This window comes from Triticum aestivum, chromosome 5A, assembly GCF_018294505.1.
Source record: "Triticum aestivum cultivar Chinese Spring chromosome 5A, IWGSC CS RefSeq v2.1, whole genome shotgun sequence".
Classification (NCBI taxonomy): domain Eukaryota; kingdom Viridiplantae; phylum Streptophyta; class Magnoliopsida; order Poales; family Poaceae; genus Triticum; species Triticum aestivum.
Window position 1 is genome coordinate 5,609,671 of NC_057806.1, and position 20,874 is coordinate 5,630,544.

The window sequence follows — 20,874 nt, forward strand, 5'->3', positions numbered from 1 at the left end:
GCCACTACCAATAGTGAAATGATGATTTTAGACTGAAACGCTATGATGGTGCCCTGGTTCAAATGGAGTGCCCATGTTTAGGTCATTTTTATCCTCTTGTCATTGAGTGTCACCAATGATAATCCATGTAGAATGGGACTTAGTGTCGCCAATATTTTTCTGTTTGCTGAGATGCATCAAGTGGCGAATCGGCTTTCTGCTCGCTATAGTATGCGAAAGTTTATTTTGTAGTCGATGCCTTAGTCTTCAGGTTGCATCCTCTAGTTCTTGTTCCCTAGCTCAATGTCGTTGATTATTTTGCTGAATCAGCCAGTGTTTCTGTTGTTGCTTTTGGACTAGGCGCTCTCCTATTTATGTTTTTATGGCCGACTTTGGGAGTGTAGACAAAGGTCTCATTGTTTTCTTTTATTGTGACACATAGGGAAGTTTTGGATGGGCTGGTATAATAATCTCACTTTCTTTCTCTCTCTGCCCAGGTAGGGGGAGACTGTTCTTGCGGAGGGCAAGAAGATGGATGGATGGTGTAAAACTGAGCTTGTGCATTTTGGGTTGCTGCTGAATGTTCTGGTGGTGTTCCCGACTCGGGCCTGATTGATGGGTTGGTGTTTTGTATTCAAGTGATGCTGTCTGGCTCTCCTTAGCTTGTGGTGTGAGTGAAGAAGGACAGATGAACGTCGTCATGGTGAAGCTCGAGGCCATGATGATGGATGGAGCATTGTCGCCGTCAAGTAAGTTAGTTTGTCTTGTTCTTTTCTGAATTGTGAACGCTTTCGTAGGAAAATGAGATCGGAGTCGTAGTATCTCTTAAGAAATCATCCATCTCGGTACTGGTATTGATTGTATAGGTCGGGAAACGAAAAATTCACCTGTTGTACCACCATTGTTATGCTCGTCACTTATGCCATGCATAGATGGATCATATATACCTTTATTTCGTGTTATCAACTAACAGATTTATGATAAAATCTGGACAATAATGAATTTGATAGCAATGAAATGAAATGAATCTGTGTGTGTTTGGCGGCTCGGGTCGCGGTTTATGGGTGTAGTGGAATAGGGAGGGGTGGGGAGTGGAAGGCAGCTGGGAGCCAATGTACGCACGGCTTGTTAAAAATTTTTGCCCGGTGACTGGGATCTATTTTTCGAGGCCATGGTTGACCGTTTCATTCTCTAGAGAAGATAGATTGCTTTTCTGCTGATTCTTTTGATTTTGTTGGTTCATATGTTTAGATAGATGGTGCGTTCTTGCTGTTGCTATCGACCACTGGAGCTGCTTGCTTTTCTTTTTAGCTTTTTGTTTTGTTTGACACTTGATATGGTCTTAGGCTCCGCTTCTTGAGATGGAACGTTGCTGTTTTGTTCAATTGTGAGATTACAAGTTGGTGCACCCTAGGCCTACACAAAGACATATGCCAGTTTGAGTGCCAAAAGTGCTGCTCTGATATTCAACTATGTTTTGAAGTTACGAATTGCTTCTCTTTGTGTGCCGTGATGTTGCATATAACGAATTCATGATGTCCTTGTTAGATTCTAGAGTAGTTTGCTAACATTGGCCACAAGAGTAATTTTCACAGTTTTTTAGGGGAGATCCTCACTGTTTTAAGAATGGCTATTTCTGCAGATAATTTACTTGCATTTTGTATAGCTTGACTGCTTCTTAGCTGGCAGCGGCATCTCAACTAGATAGATACTGCCCTTCCTTTATGCCTATGTCATGTGATTCCTCTTGTTTGTGTTTGTCGCCAGGATTCAGGCCTATACATGCACCCTCTTGCTGGCCTTCGACGTGGTGCCTCGGCCTCCCATAGAAGACCGGAAGTTTACAACAGCAGCATCTCCGACCCCTTCCCGACGAGCTGCATGTCGTAGACAAGGTCCCAGCGGAGGTATGTCCTCCTCTCCTTCCTTCCCTTTCTTGCAAGTGCTTGTGTGAAAAGCAATTTTGATCAAAAATAAATCTGCTTATGTAACGGGCTACCACTTCACATTGATTTCAATGTGGCTTGTTTGTCGTATCTTTAGTGTTTAGCAGTTCACTACTGGAGTGCAATCTATGCTTTATTTTGTCAGTACAAGGGCCTCAGTTTTCTCCCGTGAAAGGGATGCTTGTTGTTCACTGTCTCGTTTGTCTCTGGCTACGGAAGGCCTCATTTCTAGTATGTTTTAGTTTTACAAAGGGCCTTGTTCTAGCATTATTGGTAAACAGACTTGTCCTTATCAAGTACTCCCTCCGTTCGGAATTACTTGTCGCAGAAATGGATGTATCTATATGTATTTTAGTTCTAGATACATCCATATCCAAGACAAATAATTCCGAACGGAGGGAGTAAGTTACTTGGCATGTTATGTTCCTGTGAGCTTCTCTTTTGCTGCTGTAGTTGGGTGTTGTGCTGCATGCACTCCAGCTAGAAGAGCTAGACTGGATTAATCAATCAGCCCCCAACTAAATCTCCACAGTGAAAGGATGATTGATGTATGCTGCCACTACCAACGTAGTATATACATGTCTTGCCTGAATATATAGGAAAATTTACTTACTGATTTAAGGAAGGAGCTAAACTAAACTCAACTGGTACGTACAGGTTGTGGTCTGGTTGTGCGACTGTCATCTAGTAAAATGTAGCTTGCTGGGTAATATGACATCTGCTGCTGATGTTGTCCTGTCGATGCTATAATATCATATATGTTGCAAACCGGTAGGTACTAATGTTTACCGGACCGGACTGGTGTGCAGGTGCCTGTGCAATGATGCGTCGAAAGCTTTGTTGGCGTCGCCCAGTTGCTGTTGGGCTCTTGTTATCTTGTGGTGCGACCGAATAAGGACGGACCGACGGAGGTCGTGGTGGTGAAGCCCGAGGACATGATGGATGGAACCGTTTGTTGCTGTTCGTCGAGATTAGTTGTTTCAAGAATTGTTGTGCTGTGTTGGTAGGATGGATGCATTGGAGTAGATAGGTAGGTAGGTAGGTACTTGGATATCATCCATCCTGGTAGTGGTATTGATGGATGGTATAGGATGAGGCAAAGCACTCGGGTTGTTGTATTTCTACTCGCAAACACTATGTGATATATAGTTCCATTGTTTCGATACTTCTCAAATTTCCACCACATGTGTTATGCTGCCGAAATTTCTGGCCGAAATTTTGTCCTTGTTTGTGAGGTAAAATAAGTTTTAGGGTGTTGAATGCAAAATGTTAGGGTCTTGGCAGCAAGTTTCTGTTTTTGGTGGGGATGGAAATATAAAAAATATAAAAAAATGTTTTCTGTTTTTTTGTTGTGTTATATTTTCGTTTTCTTGATATTTCTTTTCTGTTTTTCTTCAATTTTACTTTGGTTTTCTTTGTTTCCTAAATGGATTTCCTACTTTTCTCATTATATTTGGTTTTATTTGTTTCTGTGTTTTCTTCAGTGTTTTGCTTTTTTGTTTGTTATTTTTTTGGTTTAATCAGCTTTGTTTTTTATAAAAAAAATTATATTTTTCTTAATATATAATGTACATTTTTAGGGCACAAACCAAACGTTTTTCTTGTACACATGGACATTTTTGATTATTTGAAAATATGTTCATGAAATTATAAAAAGTTCATGTATTTTGGTAATTTCACAGGTTCATAAAAAGTTCATTGTGTTTTCAAAGTTCACAAATTTTAAAATAGTTCATGGATTTGAGAAATATTCATAAATTTGAAAATGTATACATGGATTTGAAAAACAAATCATGAAATTGAAAAATGTCCATATGTTTGAGAATTGTTTGTGATTTTTATGTTCAAAAATTAAAATCATCATGACAATTGTATTTTGAGAAAACAGGGAGACCAGCCTAAAAAATCCGAAGGGAACCTTAAAAGGTTCCTTAAACTGGTGATGTGAGAAATCTTGATTGGGACACTATGTTGCCATAGGTGCTTCTGTGTTCGCTAATTGTCGGTGCCGAAGGAAGGGACGCCTTCAACGCTAAATAGGATGCGGCAAATAGAGTTTTCCGTAAAGAGCTATCACCCATGTAAGCGAAGGTCTTCCACCCGAGTGGACTGGCCAATTTGTATGTCTACACAACGTTTCGTTGCTTTGACCATGCGACAGCTATGTGTCGCCCGTACCGCGTTCGAATAGGAATCGCCTATGTTTAACACAATAGTGGGTTAGCCCATTTAGCGCAGTAGTTGCTGCGACTCGTACCATTGCCGTACGTTCGATCGGTCCGGTTTTCGTCAATTTTTCATTCTTTGCTTCCTTTTTGCATTTTTATTTTTTTTCATGTTTTTTAATCTTTTGTTCCTTATTTTTTTACTTTGGTTTTCTTTGTTTTTTGAATGTTTTTCTCTCAGTTTTACTTTCTTTCTTCATTATATTTGGTTTTCTTTGTTTCTTTCTTTTTTTTAGGTCTGGTTAAGTATTTTGCTTTTTTGTTTGTGGGTTTATCGGTTTCCTTTTTTTAACGCATGCGCCAATGCATAACGGCTGCTTAAAATGGGTTGATAATGCCAAGAGAGATCAAGGTAGAATAAACATGGCAAGAGAGGAGTTCATAAAGAGGGATATAAAGGACTAAAATATCACCAAAAAACTAGTCATGGATAAGGGTACGTGAAAGTTAGCTCTCCACTTGCGGCGCCGGAGGACGTGACGGTGGTGGTGATGACGTCTCCCTCGAAGTCCACGTCGCCGACCAAAGTCTCGGTGGCCATTGGGATTTATGCTCACGGCGGCTAGGTAGCACAAACACACAGGAAGAGATCTAAAGGAGAGCCCAAGCTCTAAACAAGGCGAAAACCCGGCGAACGGCGTCGCGAGAAGCGTGGCGGCGGGCAGGGTAATTATTGTTACGGAACAGGAGAAGTAGCCGGAGACATCTCAATTCTCAAACAACCCCTCAAACTATTGGAAACTACTCCGTATTTGGTATTACCTATCGACTCGAGATGGGACGAGTTACCTGGCCGGAGACCAAGTCTAATTCAAATGAGCCCGCAAAAAAAAAGTCTAATCCAAATGCAAACTCCTGCAGAACAAGTTTAAATTTATGAAGGGGTGGCTACCAGAGAGGGATTTTTGAAAGAGAGCACTGGGATGCTTTTTGGTTGGTAGTACTGGAGTTCTGCTTATGTGGCAGTGGCAGAAAATTGAGATGATCTGACTATCATTTTATCCTAAATCGGCCTTTTAGAAACTCTCGATATTAGATATATAGACTCTGAGTTTGAAAACCTAAGTGAGGGACAACTTCTCACCCTTCGCTCGCGTCACCTCAGGGGGGCGGCTCGGGCGAACCCTAGCCGCCGCCACCGCCCCCGATCCCCCTTCCCCGCTGCTGCCGGAGGAGGCAAGTGAGCAAAGCTCGCCCGGCGAACAGCGGACGCCGGGCTCTCCTCCCACTCTCGTGTGGGGGCCGCTGGCCAAGGCATGGTGGCGCCCATGGGCGCCCGGCATGACGGCGGAGATGGAGCGCTGGGGCGACGGACCCGTGGGATCCGGCGGCGGCTGTGCCACCACGGCTGCGAGGGCAGCGTGGGGGCCGACCATGGTTGCTGGTTGGCGGCGGATCTAGGCTTCCTGACCCAGATCTGTTCCCCTCCCGTGCTGGTCCTAGGGTTCTTCTAGCGCCAAGACGGTGTTCTGTTTGATGTCGTTCCTCATTGATCTGGCCATTGAAGAGTCATGGAAGGCTCCACCGGAGATCTCCATTGGGTGCTTGCCGCGTGTAGATTGCTGGATCAGATGATATTCGGTCGTGTGCGCCCCGATCAAACACCTATGTCCAGTCAACGTCCTCTTCGGCCATCGTGCTGCAGGGAAAATACTCGAATTGGGATCAACGGGTGATGAATAACCAGCGAATACTGGAAAGCAGGAGGGAATTGAGGGAAAGGACGAGGTGGATGTAGTGATGGACCTAGGAGTTTATTGTTCACTAGATGCATTGTCGAAAATACTATTTTAACAGAAGAAAAAAGCATCATATGACATTTGTGAATGTTTAAGAATATCAAAAGACAGTGCAGCAAACATTACTAAATATGATGCAGTGATGGACCTAGGAACTTATTTTTCACTAGATTCATTGTCGAATGTACTATTTTAACAGAAGAAAAAAGCATCATATGACATTTGTGAACGTTTAAGAACATCAAAAGGCAGTGCAGCAAACATTACTAAATATGATGCAGTGATGGACCTAGGAACTTATTTTTCACTAGATTCATTGTCGAAGATACTATTCTCACAGAAGAAAAAAGCACCATATGACATTTGTGAATGTTTAAGAACATCAAAAGGCAGTGCAGCAAACATTACTAAACATTACTAAACATTTGTGATAGGCTCAGACTGATAAGCATTCATGGCGCACGCAGCACCAACAGCCACGAGCGCACTTTATCTCTGTTGCCGTTTTTTTTATTTTATATAGTGAAAACAATCAAACACACCTTACACATGTGGGAATATATATATATAGAGAGAGAGAGAGAGAGAGAGAGTAGTACTAATTTTAGTCCTGTCATCCTACTTTCAAAAAACAAAAAGAAAAAGAAAAAAGAAAACTAAATATGATGTACTAGTATTAAGCAATTCATTGCCTATTTACTTATTGGCGATTAATTGTTCGCTTGTTTGTTGCTGATTTAGTGGCTAGGCAAGCAGGGGCGGATCCAGGATGAAAACTGAGAGGGGGCAAAGATGTGTAGTGAACTTTGTTTTACGGAGAGATGTGTACAAACTAATGGTTAGATCAGTTTAAAAAGTAACCACACAACCACACAAGCATGTATAGTGACTAAGAATAATAAGCAAAAATATATATTTCCTTACAATATAATTTCTGCACACACATAACTACGACAAGTTTGTTGCAAAGTCAAAGTAAACTAACCATTTAAGACACAGTGACTTGAAAAATAGCAATATGTTGTTCCTAATCTTCTTGAACAAAATTTCTAGCCTTCAATCCGTAAGAGAAAAGGTACATGTTCAAAACAAGGGAGAATTCACAGGCAAAAAGGTAGAATTTAAACATGAATAAATAAATACATTTAAGCCCATTACCTCCCCTCCATTTCATCGCACAACAATTTTTTCCATGGAAGCTTTAACTATCATTCATTAGGGATGGTATCCAAGATTTCACTTCTGCAAAGCAAATGAGGCTATGACTCAGAAAAGAATCATCACTCACATCTTCTTACGTAAAGCAATATTCCTGAACTTCAGAGCGAGAACAATCTCAATGGATGGGGGAGGTTTTTTCAATCATTCTAGGTTGAAATTTGGATGCATGAGGCTCATAAGTTCCCCATGCAAAGTACTATCTCCTAATTTGTTATGATGATTGCGATTGAAATCTGTATATTCTCTTACTTTTAGATGGATTCGGAGGAACCTAAGAGAAACCTCCATTAGCTCCCTTGCCAATCACAAAGTTGAGGCATTAAATAAAATATCATACATGAAGGCAGATAGTCCCTATAGATTTATTCCACTCTCGCATACTCAAACTTATTTTGTAAAAAAATATTCCATGATGCTAGAATCAATCAACCTGATTATCAATTGGTATGCTGTACAGAGTATATATCCTAAATAAAACTCATTCAATTACTAACATGGAAATCGAAAAAGACAACAATTTATAAATTTGAACTGAATCTAGAAAAGATGAACATGCCCTAGGACTTACCTCGATCGCGCAGAAACAGCGTCCCAGATACAAATTGCAAGGGCCATAGATCCGCAAGCCGGCCGGCCGGCCAGCCTGCACAACGCAGATCCAAGGCGATTGCCGGAGAAGGGAGATGCGCTTGGAAGGGCGCATCGCGTTTTGTCTGGGCGGCAGGCGGCGAGTTTCATTTAGCTAGGGCTCAGGTCTTAGTTCGTGTGATTCACGAAACTGTCAAAGACGCCGCTTCGTGCAAAGTAATACGTTCGTGTATACATGCGTGATGGTTGATGGATGTTCGTATGTGACAAGGCCATTGCCTAGGTGGGCTGGTTGTCTCTGAGAGTATGGGCTTTCGAAGGAGAACCAGAAAAAACAAACAAGTGGGGGCAAAGACAGCGGGCTGAGAGGGGGCAAAGCTCTAGAGTAGAGGCCCAGTATGAGAGGGCCAAAAATTCGAGTGGGGGCATTTGCCCCCACAACCCTGTACTTGCGTTCGCCCCTGTAGGCTGTGTTCGGCTGGGAGGGATTTGGAGGGGGTTTGGCAGGGATTGAAATGGATTTAATCCCCTACAAGTCAAAACCTTCTCAAATCCCCTCCAATCCTCTTGTGAAGGGGTGTAACCGAACAAGGCTGTAGGCAAGCGGCAGAATAAGGCCCTGCTTGACGCCCTCGACAGGGTGAAAAGTGAGCTTATGACCGTGGGTTTTATGTCGTTGATTCTAACACTTGCTGGGGACTATATGTCCATGATCTGCATCCCTCGAGGAGCTGCCGGGACAATGCTGTTGGAAATATGCCCTAGAGGCAATAATAAAAGCATTGTTATTATATTTCCTTGTTCATGATAATTGTCTTTATTCATGCTATAATTGTGTTATCCGGAAATCGTAATGCATGTGTGAATAACAGACACCAACATGTCCCTAGTGAGCCTCTAGTTGACTAGCTCGTTGATCAACAGATAGTCATGGTTTCCTGACTATGGACACTGGATGTCATTGATAACGAGATCACATCATTGGGAGAATGATGTGATGGACGAGACCCAATCCTAAACATAGCACAAGATCGTATAGTTCGTTTGCTAGAGTTTTGCAATGTCAAAGTATCTTTTCCTTAGACCATGAGATCGTGTAACTCCCGGATACCGTAGGAGTGCTTTGGGTATGCCAAACGTCACAACGTAACTGGGTGACTATAAAGGTAGACTACGGGTATCTCCGAAAGTGTCTGTTGGGTGACATGGATCAAGACTGGGATTTGTCACTCCGTATGACGGAGAGGTATCACTGGGCCCACTCGGTAATGCATCATCATAATGAGCTCAGAGTGACCAAGTGTCTGGTCACGGGATCATGCATTACGGTACGAGTAAAGTGACTTGCCGGTAACGAGATTGAACGAGGTATTGGGATACCGACGATCGAATCTCGGGCAAGTAACATATCGATAGACAAAGGGAATAGCATACGGGGTTGATAGAATCCTCGACATCGTGGTTCATCCGATGAGATCATCGTGGAGCATGTGGGAGCCAACATGGGTATCCAGATCCCGCTGTTGGTTATTGACCGGAGAGTCGTCTCGGTCATGTCTGCTTGTCTCTCGAACCCGTAGGGTCTACACACTTAAGGTTCGGTTACGCTAGGGTTGTAGGGATATGTATATGCAGTAACCCGAATGTTGTTCGGAGTCCCGGATGAGATCCCGGACGTCACGAGGAGTTCCGGAATGGTCCGGAGGTAAAGATTTATATATGGGAAGTCCTGTTTCGGGCATCGGGACAAGTTTCGGGGTTATCGGTATTGTACCGGGACCACCGGAGGGGTCCCGGGGGCCCACCGGGTGGGGCCACCCATCCCCGGGGGCCACATGGGCTGTAGGGGGTGCGCCTTGGCCTGCTTGGGCCAAGGGCACCAGCCCCACATAGGCCCATGCGCCTAGGGTTAAGGGGGGAAAGAGTCCTAGGGGGTTAAGGCACCTCCTAGGTGCCTTGGGGGGGAGGGAAACCTCCCCTTGGCCGCCGGCCATAGGAGATTGGATCTCCTAGGCTGCGCACCACCCCCCCTTGGCACCCCTATATATAGTGGGGGAGAGGAGGGACCTCATACCTTGAGTCCTTGGCCTTAGGTTGCCTCCTTCTCCCTCCCCAACACCTCCTCCAACTCCATAGCGCTTAGCGAAGCTCTGCCGGAGTACTGCAGCTCCATCAACACCACGCCGTCGTGCTGCTGCTGGTGCCATCTCCCTCAACCTCTCCTCCCTCCCTTGCTGGATCAAGAAGGAGGAGACGTGGCTGTTCCGTACGTGTGTTGAACGCGGAGGTGCCGTCCGTTCGGTGCTAGGATCTCCGGTGATTCGAATCACGTCGTGTTCGACTACATCATCCCCGTTCTTTGAACGCTTCCGCTCGCGATCTACAAGGTACGTAGATGCATCCAATGACTCGTTGCTAGATGAACTCCTAGATGATCTTGGTGAAACGAGTAGGAAAATTTTTGTTTTCTGCAACGTTCCCCAACAGTGGCATCATGAGCTAGGTCTATGCGTAGTTCTTCTTGCGCGAGTAGAACACAATTTGTTGTGGGCGTAGATTTGTCAACTTTCTTGCCGTTACTAGTCCTTTCTTGCTTCAGCGGTATTGTGGGATGAAGCGGCCCGGACCAACCTTACACGTACGCTTACGTGAGACCGGTTCCACCGACTAACATGCACTAGTTGCATAAGGTGGCTGGCGGGTGTCTGTCTCTCCCACTTTAGTTGGAGCGGAATCGATGAACAGGGTCCTTATGAAGGGTAAATAGAAGTTGACAAATCACGTTGTGGCTTTAACGTAGGTAAGAAGACGTTCTTGCTAGAACCCTAATTCAGCCACGTAAAACTTGCAACAACAATTAGAGGACGTCTAACTTGTTTTTGCAGCAAGTGGTTTGTGATATGATATGGCCAAAGTTGTGATGAATGATGAATGATCTATATGTGATGTATGAGATGTTCATGCTATTGTAATAGGATTCACGACTTGCATGTCGATGAGTATGACAACCGGCAGGAGCCATAGGAGTTGTCTTTATTCTTTTATATGACCTGCGTGTCATCAAGAAAAGCCATGTAAATTACTTTACTTTATTGCTAAACGCGTTAGCCATAGTAGTAGAAGTAATAGTTGGCGAGCAACTTCATGGAGACACGATGATGGAGATCATGATGATGGAGATCATGGTGTCAAGCCGGTGACAAGATGATCATGGAGCCCCAAGATGGAGATCAAAGGAGCTGTGTGATATTGGCCATATCATGTCACGTTTATTATTTGATTGCATGTGATGTTTATCATGTTTTGCATCTTGTTTACTTAGAACGACGGTAGTAAATAAGATGATCCCTCACAATAATTTCAAGAAGTGTTCCCCCTAACTGTGCACCGTTGCGACAGTTCGCTGTTTCAAAACATCACGTGATGATCGGGTGTTTTATTCAGACGTTCACATACAACGGGTGTAAGACAGATTTACACATGCAAACACTTAGGTTGACTTGACGAGCCTAGCATGTACAGACATGGCCTCGGAACACAGAAGACCGAAAGGTCGAGCATGAGTCGTATAGAAGATACGATCAACATGAAGATGTTCACCGATGTTGACTAGTCCGTCTCACGTGATGATCGGACACGGTCTAGTTTAACTCGGATCATGTAATACTTAGATGACCAGAGGGATGCCTAATCTAAGTGGGAGTTCACTAATAATTTGATTAGTTGAACTTAATTATCATGAACTTAGTCTAAAATCTTTGCAATATGTCTTGTAGATCAAATGGCCAACGTAGTCCTCAACTTCAACGCGTTCCTAGAGAAAACTAAGCTGAAAGACGATGGCAGCAACTATACGGACTGGGTCCGGAACCTGAGGATCATCCTCATAGCTGCCAAGAAAGATTATGTCCTACAAGCACCGCTTGGTGACGCACCCGTTCTCCCTGCAGAACAAGATGTTATGAACGCTTGGCAGGCACGTTTCGATGACTACTCCCTCGTTCAGTGCGGCATGCTTTACAGCCTAGAGCCGGGGCTCCAAAAGCGTTTTGAGAGACATGGAGCATATGAGATGTTTGAAGAGCTGAAAATGGTTTTCCAAGCTCATGCCCGGGTCGAGAGATATGAAGTCTCCGACAAATTCTTTAGCTGTAAGATGGAGGAAAACAGTTCTGTCAGTGAGCACATACTCACTATGTCTGGGTTGCATAACCGCTTGACTCAGCTGGGAGTTAATCTCCCGGATGATGCGGTCATTGACAGAATCCTCCAGTCGCTTCCACCAAGCTACAAGAGCTTTGTGATGAACTTCAATATGCAGGGGATGGAAAAGACCATTCCTGAAGTATTTGCTATGCTGAAATCAGCAGAGGTAGAAGTCAGGAAAGAACATCAAGTGTTGATGGTCAATAAAACCACTAAGTTCAAGAAAGGCAAGGGTAAAAAGAGCTTCAAGAAGGACGGCAAGGGGGTTGCCGCGCCCGGCAAGCAAGCTGCTGGGAAGAAGCCAAAGAATGGACCCAAGCCCGAGACTGAGTGCTTTTATTGCAAGGGAAACGGTCACTGGAAGCGGAACTGCCCTAAGTACTTAGCGGATAAGAAGGCCGGCAAAACAAAAGGTATATGTGATATACATGTAATTGATGTGTACCTTACTAGTGCCCGTAGTAGCTCCTGGGTATTTGATACCGGTGCAGTTGCTCACATTTGTAACTCAAAGCAGGGGTTGCGGAATAAGCGGAAACTGGCAAAGGACGAGGTGACGATGCGCGTCGGGAATGGTTCCAAGGTCAATGTGATCGCCGTCGGCACGCTACCTCTGCATCTCCCTTCGGGATTAGTTTTAAACCTTAATAATTGTTATTTAGTGCCAGCTTTGAGCATGAACATTGTATCGGGATCTCGTTTGATTCGAGATGGCTACTCTTTTAAATCTGAGAATAATGGTTGTTCCATTTTTATGAGAGATATGTTTTATGGTCATGCTCCTATGGTGAATGGTTTATTCCTTATGAATCTCGAACGTGATGCTACACATATTCATAATGTGAGTACCAAAAGAAGTAAGGTTGATAATGATAGTCCCACATACTTGTGGCACTGCCGCCTTGGTCACATAGGTGTTAAACGCATGAAGAAGCTCCATGCTGATGGACTTTTAGAGTCTCTTGATTATGAATCATTTGACACGTGCGAACCATGCCTTATGGGTAAAATGACCAAGACTCCGTTCTCAGGAACAATGGAGCGAGCAACCGACTTATTGGAAATCATACATACTGATGTGTGCGGTCCGATGAGTGTTGAGGCTCGCGGTGGCTATCGTTATGTTCTCACCCTCACTGATGATTTAAGTAGGTATGGGTATATCTACTTAATGAAACACAAGTCTGAAACCTTTGAAAAGTTCAAGGAATTTCAGAGTGAGGTTGAAAATCAACGTGACAGGAAAATCAAGTTTCTACGATCAGATCGTGGAGGAGAATACTTGAGTCACGAGTTTGGGGCACACTTAAGAAAATGTGGAATAGTTTCACAACTCACGCCGCCTGGAACACCTCAGCGTAATGGTGTGTCCGAACGTCGTAATCGCACTCTGTTAGATATGGTGCGATCTATGATGTCTCTTACCGATTTACCGCTTTCCTTCTGGGGCTATGCTTTAGAGACTGCCGCATTCACTTTAAATAGGGCTCCGTCGAAATCCGTTAAGACGACACCGTATGAATTATGGTTTGGGAAGAAACCTAAGCTGTCGTTTCTAAAAGTTTGGGGATGCGATGCTTATGTCAAGAAACTTCAACCTGAAAAGCTCGAACCCAAATCGGAAAAATGCGTCTTCATAAGGTACCCAAAAGAAACTATTGGGTACACCTTCTACCTTAGATCCGAAGGCAAGATCTTTGTTGCCAAGAATGGGTCCTTTCTGGAGAAAGAGTTTCTCTCGAAAGAAGTAAGTGGGAGGAAAGTAGAGCTTGATGAAGTGTTACCTCTTGAACCGGAAAATGGCGCAACTCAAGAAAATGTTCCTGAGGTGCCAGCACCGACTAGAGAGGAAGTTAATGATAATGATCAAGATACTTCTGATCAAGCTCCTACTGAAATTCGAAGGTCCACAAGGACACGTTCCGCACCAGAGTGGTACGGCAACCCTGTCTTGGAAATCATGTTGTTAGACAACGGTGAACCTTCGAACTATGAAGAAGCGATGGCGGGACCAGATTCCGACAAATGGCTAGAAGCCATGAAATCCGAGATAGGATCCATGTATGAAAACAAAGTATGGACTTTGACTGACTTGCCCGTTGAGCGGCGAGCCATAGAAAATAAATGGATCTTTAAGAAGAAGACAGACGCGGATGGTAATGTGACCATCTATAAAGCTCGGCTTGTCGCTAAGGGTTATCGACAAGTTCAAGGGGTTGACTACGATGAGACTTTCTCACCGGTAGCGAAGCTGAAGTCCGTCCGAATCATGTTAGCAATTGCCGCATTCTATGATTACGAAATATGGCAAATGGACGTCAAAACGGCATTCCTTAATGGTTTCCTTAAGGAAGAATTGTATATGATGCAGCCGGAAGGTTTTGTCGATCCTAAGAATGCTGACAAAGTGTGCAAGCTCCAACGCTCGATTTATGGGCTGGTGCAAGCATCTCGGAGTTGGAACATTCGCTTTGATGAGATGATCAAAGCGTTTGGGTTTACACAGACTTATGGAGAAGCCTGTGTTTACAAGAAAGTGAGTGGGAGCTCTGTAGCATTTCTCATATTATATGTAGATGACATACTTTTGATGGGAAATGATATAGAACTCTTGGACAGCATCAAGGCCTACTTGAATAAGAGTTTTTCAATGAAGGACCTTGGAGAAGCTGCTTATATATTAGGCATCAAAATCTATAGAGATAGATCAAGACGCCTCATAGGTCTTTCACAAAGCACATACCTTGATAAGATATTGAAAAAGTTCAATATGGATCAATCCAAGAAAGGGTTCTTGCCTGTGTTACAAGGTGTGAAATTGAGCTCAGCTCAATGTCCGACCACGGCAGAAGATATAGAAGAGATGAGCGTCATCCCCTATGCCTCAGCCATAGGTTCTATTATGTATGCCATGCTGTGTACCAGACCTGATGTTAACCTTGCCGTCAGTTTGGTAGGAAGGTACCAAAGTAATCCCGGCAAGGAACACTGGACAGCGGTCAAGAATATCCTGAAGTACCTGAAAAGGACTAAGGAAATGTTTCTCGTTTATGGAGGTGACGAAGAGCTCGTCGTAAAGGGTTACGTCGACGCTAGCTTCGACACAGATCTGGATGACTCTAAGTCACAAACCGGATACGTGTATATTTTGAATGGTGGGGCAGTAAGCTGGTGCAGTTGCAAGCAAAGCGTCGTGGCGGGATCTACATGTGAAGCGGAGTACATGGCAGCCTCGGAGGCAGCACAAGAAGACAAGGCACATCAAGCGTCGCTTCAACTCCATTCGTGAAAATGTTCAAGATGGAGACATAGAGATTTGTAAAGTACATACGGACCTGAATGTAGCAGATCCGTTGACTAAACCTCTCCCTAGAGCAAAACATGATCAACACCAGAATTCCATGGGTGTTCGATTCATCACAATGTAACTAGATTATTGACTCTAGTGCAAGTGGGAGACTGTTGGAAATATGCCCTAGAGGCAATAATAAAAGCATTGTTATTATATTTCCTTGTTCATGATAATTGTCTTTATTCATGCTATAATTGTGTTATCCGGAAATCGTAATGCATGTGTGAATAACAGACACCAACATGTCCCTAGTGAGCCTCTAGTTGACTAGCTCGTTGATCAACAGATAGTCATGGTTTCCTGACTATGGACACTGGATGTCATTGATAACGAGATCACATCATTGGGAGAATGATGTGATGGACGAGACCCAATCCTAAACATAGCACAAGATCGTATAGTTCGTTTGCTAGAGTTTTGCAATGTCAAAGTATCTTTTCCTTAGACCATGAGATCGTGTAACTCCCGGATACCGTAGGAGTGCTTTGGGTATGCCAAACGTCACAACGTAACTGGGTGACTATAAAGGTAGACTACGGGTATCTCCGAAAGTGTCTGTTGGGTGACATGGATCAAGACTGGGATTTGTCACTCCGTATGACGGAGAGGTATCACTGGGCCCACTCGGTAATGCATCATCATAATGAGCTCAGAGTGACCAAGTGTCTGGTCACGGGATCATGCATTACGGTACGAGTAAAGTGACTTGCCGGTAACGAGATTGAACGAGGTATTGGGATACCGACGATCGAATCTCGGGCAAGTAACATATCGATAGACAAAGGGAATAGCATACGGGGTTGATAGAATCCTCGACATCGTGGTTCATCCGATGAGATCATCGTGGAGCATGTGGGAGCCAACATGGGTATCCAGATCCCGCTGTTGGTTATTGACCGGAGAGTCGTCTCGGTCATGTCTGCTTGTCTCTCGAACCCGTAGGGTCTACACACTTAAGGTTCGGTTACGCTAGGGTTGTAGGGATATGTATATGCAGTAACCCGAATGTTGTTCGGAGTCCCGGATGAGATCCCGGACGTCACGAGGAGTTCCGGAATGGTCCGGAGGTAAAGATTTATATATGGGAAGTCCTGTTTCGGGCATCGGGACAAGTTTCGGGGTTATCGGTATTGTACCGGGACCACCGGAGGGGTCCCGGGGGCCCACCGGGTGGGGCCACCCATCCCCGGGGGCCACATGGGCTGTAGGGGGTGCGCCTTGGCCTGCTTGGGCCAAGGGCACCAGCCCCACATAGGCCCATGCGCCTAGGGTTAAGGGGGGAAAGAGTCCTAGGGGGTTAAGGCACCTCCTAGGTGCCTTGGGGGGGAGGGAAACCTCCCCTTGGCCGCCGGCCATAGGAGATTGGATCTCCTAGGCTGCGCACCACCCCCCCTTGGCACCCCTATATATAGTGGGGGAGAGGAGGGACCTCATACCTTGAGTCCTTGGCCTTAGGTTGCCTCCTTCTCCCTCCCCAACACCTCCTCCAACTCCATAGCGCTTAGCGAAGCTCTGCCGGAGTACTGCAGCTCCATCAACACCACGCCGTCGTGCTGCTGCTGGTGCCATCTCCCTCAACCTCTCCTCCCTCCCTTGCTGGATCAAGAAGGAGGAGACGTGGCTGTTCCGTACGTGTGTTGAACGCGGAGGTGCCGTCCGTTCGGTGCTAGGATCTCCGGTGATTCGAATCACGTCGTGTTCGACTACATCATCCCCGTTCTTTGAACGCTTCCGCTCGCGATCTACAAGGTACGTAGATGCATCCAATGACTCGTTGCTAGATGAACTCCTAGATGATCTTGGTGAAACGAGTAGGAAAATTTTTGTTTTCTGCAACGTTCCCCAACAAGGTGCTCGTCTGGAAGAACCAGGACACAATCGCAGTAGTTCTCCCTGCGCTACCTTAGCCGATGTAACGGAACGTAAGGTACCAAAACAAGGGAGCCGGGCTAACCCAACTATTGACCCAAGACATGATTCGGAGCTGATGCATATAATGCTATAAGTTCGGGGTGCCTCATTGTCAAAAGTGTTTGGACTTTTATTGCCATATTATGGGGCTCAATAGAAAGCCCCTGGCGAACTGATCGTACCAAAGTGTTCGGATCCAACATTAAATAAATATTCAAGGGAAACTATGAAGATAGTAGTAAGAAGCTGACGCTGTATACTATTTCCCGTTGTTATTTGGATAATACGGCAAGGCGTATGTGTACAATTAATGCATTAAGTAGAGAAAAATAGGACTATTTGACATGTCCTATCCAAGGGCAGGCTGCATGCCGGTATGTAAAAATAGGTATAACGATCATTGAAAGAGACCACCTGGGTATTCCCTTGTGTGCAAAGCCTCTTGCCTCCTTGGTGTTCCCCTCAGTGATGAGTCCGATAGTCCGGTTCTCTGAAGGGGCTTCCCGAAAGTAGGGTCCTGAAAAGAAAGAAAGTTGAAGGATGTGCGGGTCTCGTGGGGGCTGAACCGCACTGTGAGCTGCATCGTCGACTTGCCTCCGCATATGCCCATGGTATTTTGAGTGCGTAGTTGTGTATGCGTGGCACAAATGCCTCCTCAATGGGGCTATTGCGGAGGCCGGATTGCTAATCGAGCTCTTGGCGCCCCTGACCATCCTGCTGCGGGGTGCTCCGGACTCGCTTGGCGGTGTTTGAGGTTGTTGTTGCCGAATAGGCTGTCTGTCGAAGAATGTTGCTTTGTACTTCGACCGCAAGGACCGCAGTATGCTCTTCCGTACGGAGGGAGCGGTCTGTGTTTCCGTTGACTGTTATAACCTTGCGGGGTCCTGGCATTTTGAGCTTGAGGTATGCATAGTGCGGTACCGCATTGAATCGAGCGAACGCAGTTCATCCCAGTAGTGCATGATAGCCACTACGGAACGGGACAATGTCGAAGATTAACTCCTCGCTTCGGAAATTATCCGGAGATCAGAAGACCACTTCCAGTGTTATTGAGCCCGTACAGCAGGCCTCTACCCCTGGAATTACACCTTTAAAGGTGGTTTTGGTTGGCTTGATCCGTGAGGGATCGATGCCCATTTTGCGTACTGTGTCCTGATAGAGCATGTTCAGGCTACTACCACCGTCCATGAGGACTCGCGTGAGATGGAATCCGTCGATGATTGGGTCAAGTACCAATGCGGCTGAGCCGCAGTGACGGATGCTGGTGGGATGGTCCCTACGATCAAAGGTGATCAGGCAGGATGACCATGGGTTGAACTTTGGAGCGACGGGCTCCATCGCATAGACGTCCCTAAGTGCACGCTTTCGCTCCCGTTTGGGGATGTGGGTGGCGTAGATCATGTTTACCGTTTTCACCTGGGGGGATTTCTTCTGTCCCCCAGTGTTCGGACGCCGGGGCTCCTCGTCATCATTGCTGTGCAGCCCCTTGTCCTTGTTCTCGGCATTTATCTTGCCGGTCTGTTTCAACACCCATCAGTCTCTGTTAGTGTGATTGGCTGGTTTATCGGGGGTGCCGTGAATCTGGCATGAGCGGTCGAGTATGCGGTCTAGACTGGACGATCCTGGATTGTTTCTTTTAAACGGCTTCTTCCGCTGACCGGATTTGGAGTTGCTGAATTCGGCATTGACTGCTGTATCTTCGGCATTGTCGCCATTGTTCCGACACTTATGTCTATTGCGTCGTGGCTTTCCGTTACTGTCACAGACATCTGAAGTGCCAGAGTTTCCTAGCACGGTGTTACTGCGAGCCAGCCAGTTGTCCTCGCCCGCGCAAAAGCGGGTCATTAGTGTCGTGAGGGACGCCATGGACTTCAGTTTTTCTTGGCCGAGGTGTCGGGCAAGCCACTCGTCGCGGATATTATGCTTAAAGGCCGCCAGGGCCTCGGCGTCCGGACATTCGACAATTTGGTTCTTTTTAGTTAGGAACCAGGTCCAAAATTTCCTGGCTGACTCTCCGGGCTGTTGGGTAATGTGACTTAAGTCATCAACATCCGGTGGTCGCATGTAGGTGCCCTGGAAGTTATCGAGGAATGCGTCCTCAAGATTTTCCCAACTGCCAATGGAGTTTGCTGGCAGGCTATTCAGCCAATGTCTGGCTGGCCCTTTAAGCTTGAGTGGGAGATACTTGATGGCATGTAGGTCATCACCGCGAGCCATGTGAATGTGGAGAAGGAAATCTTCAATCCACACCGCGGGGTCTGTTGTGCCATCATATGACTCGATGTTGACAGGTTTAAACCCTTCTGGGAATTCATGTTCCATTACTTCATCAGTGAAGCAGAGGGGGTGTGCGGCGCCTCTTTGCCGGGCTATGTCACGATGCAGTCCGGCTAGGTCTGGTCGGTTATGTTTGGCCTGGCCAGATTTATTATTAGTGTATCCGGCTTGACGATCATCGTCATGTGTTGTGGCGCACCCTCGTGATCCGTAGATCGATCTTGGTTGTCGTGCGTTGTTTTCTAATGTGTCTCGCAGGTCCTGCATATTGCCCCGGGCCATAGTGAACTTGCGTGGGGGTGCAGGCTGGTACGTCGTTTTGTCCCAGCCATGAGGTGGCCGGTCAGCCTCATCTTGTGCTGGTAGTTCAAGCTCTTTGGCCTCTTCTTCTAGCGATGTGTGCTTTGGGTATCCCCTGATGGGGGGCTCGAGTCCGTATTCCTCGGCCGCCAGGACCTCGGTCCATCTATCTGCGAGCAGATCTTGATCAGCTTGGAGCTACTGCTGCTTCTTTTTAGGCTTCTTGCAGTGGCTATAAGCCGACGCTTGAAGCGCTCCTGCTCTATGGGATCCTCCGGTACGCTGAATTCGTCATCACCAAGGCTCACCTCGTCTTCGGAGGGAGGCATATAGTTATCGTCCTCCAAGTATTCTTCCATCGCCTGTTCATCTGGGCTGACCTTCCCGTATTCTTGTTTGGCTTGCTCAAAGGTAGGATGATCAGGATTGTATTCCTCTTCGGCGCCATCTGGGTTATTTTCTTCTCCGGTGCCGGTGTTGCTGTGGCGGGGCTTGGAGCGGCGCCGATGATGCCCATGCTTTGATTTCTTCCCTGAGGGGTTATCGCCTGTTGCCTCATCGACATTGTTTTCTTTGGGAGTATCCACCATATATATGTATCATATGAAGAGGTGGCAGTCCAGCGCCCTGTGGGCGGTGGTTCCTGTTCTTCTCCCGCATTGTCGTCTATACCGTCGATGTCTTCGGAGTCGAAGTTAAGCACGTCGGTCAAATCATCGACCGTGGCTATGAAGTGGGTGGTGGGTCGGTGACGAATTTCTTCGTCGCCTGCTTCCCACTCGAGCCGAACATAGTTCGGTCAGGAATCTCCTGACAGAGAGAGAGAGAGAGACCTTAATGAATTTAGCACATCGCCAAAGGGGGAGTGCTGGAAGATATCCGCGGCGGTGAATTCCATGACTGGATCCCAATCAGATTCGATGGGCATGGATGCACGCGGTCCGGAACCTACGACCGAAGATAAGTCCGGGGGTCCGGAGACATAGATTTCCTTAGAAGCGGAGTCTGTGTTCGGCTCCAACGCCGATAGGTATGCGACCTCCATGGCGGGGTCCATCCACCCGTCCTCAGATGGCACGATCTGTTGTGGATCAAAGTCCGGAGCCATGGCAGGCGCGATATCCCGAATA

General features: G+C 46.0%; 1 long non-coding RNA gene across 1 annotated transcript; it reads right to left on the minus strand.

Moving 5' to 3' along the window:
* Positions 1-5,099: 5,099 nt before the first annotated feature.
* Positions 5,100-7,893, minus strand: LOC123106289 (uncharacterized). The gene is made up of 3 exons (XR_006451281.1): positions 7,679-7,893; positions 7,048-7,131; positions 5,100-5,789 (listed from the first exon to the last, which is right to left on the minus strand). It is a non-coding gene; the product is annotated as an uncharacterized lncRNA (long non-coding RNA).
* Between the last annotated feature and the right edge of the window lie 12,981 nt (positions 7,894-20,874).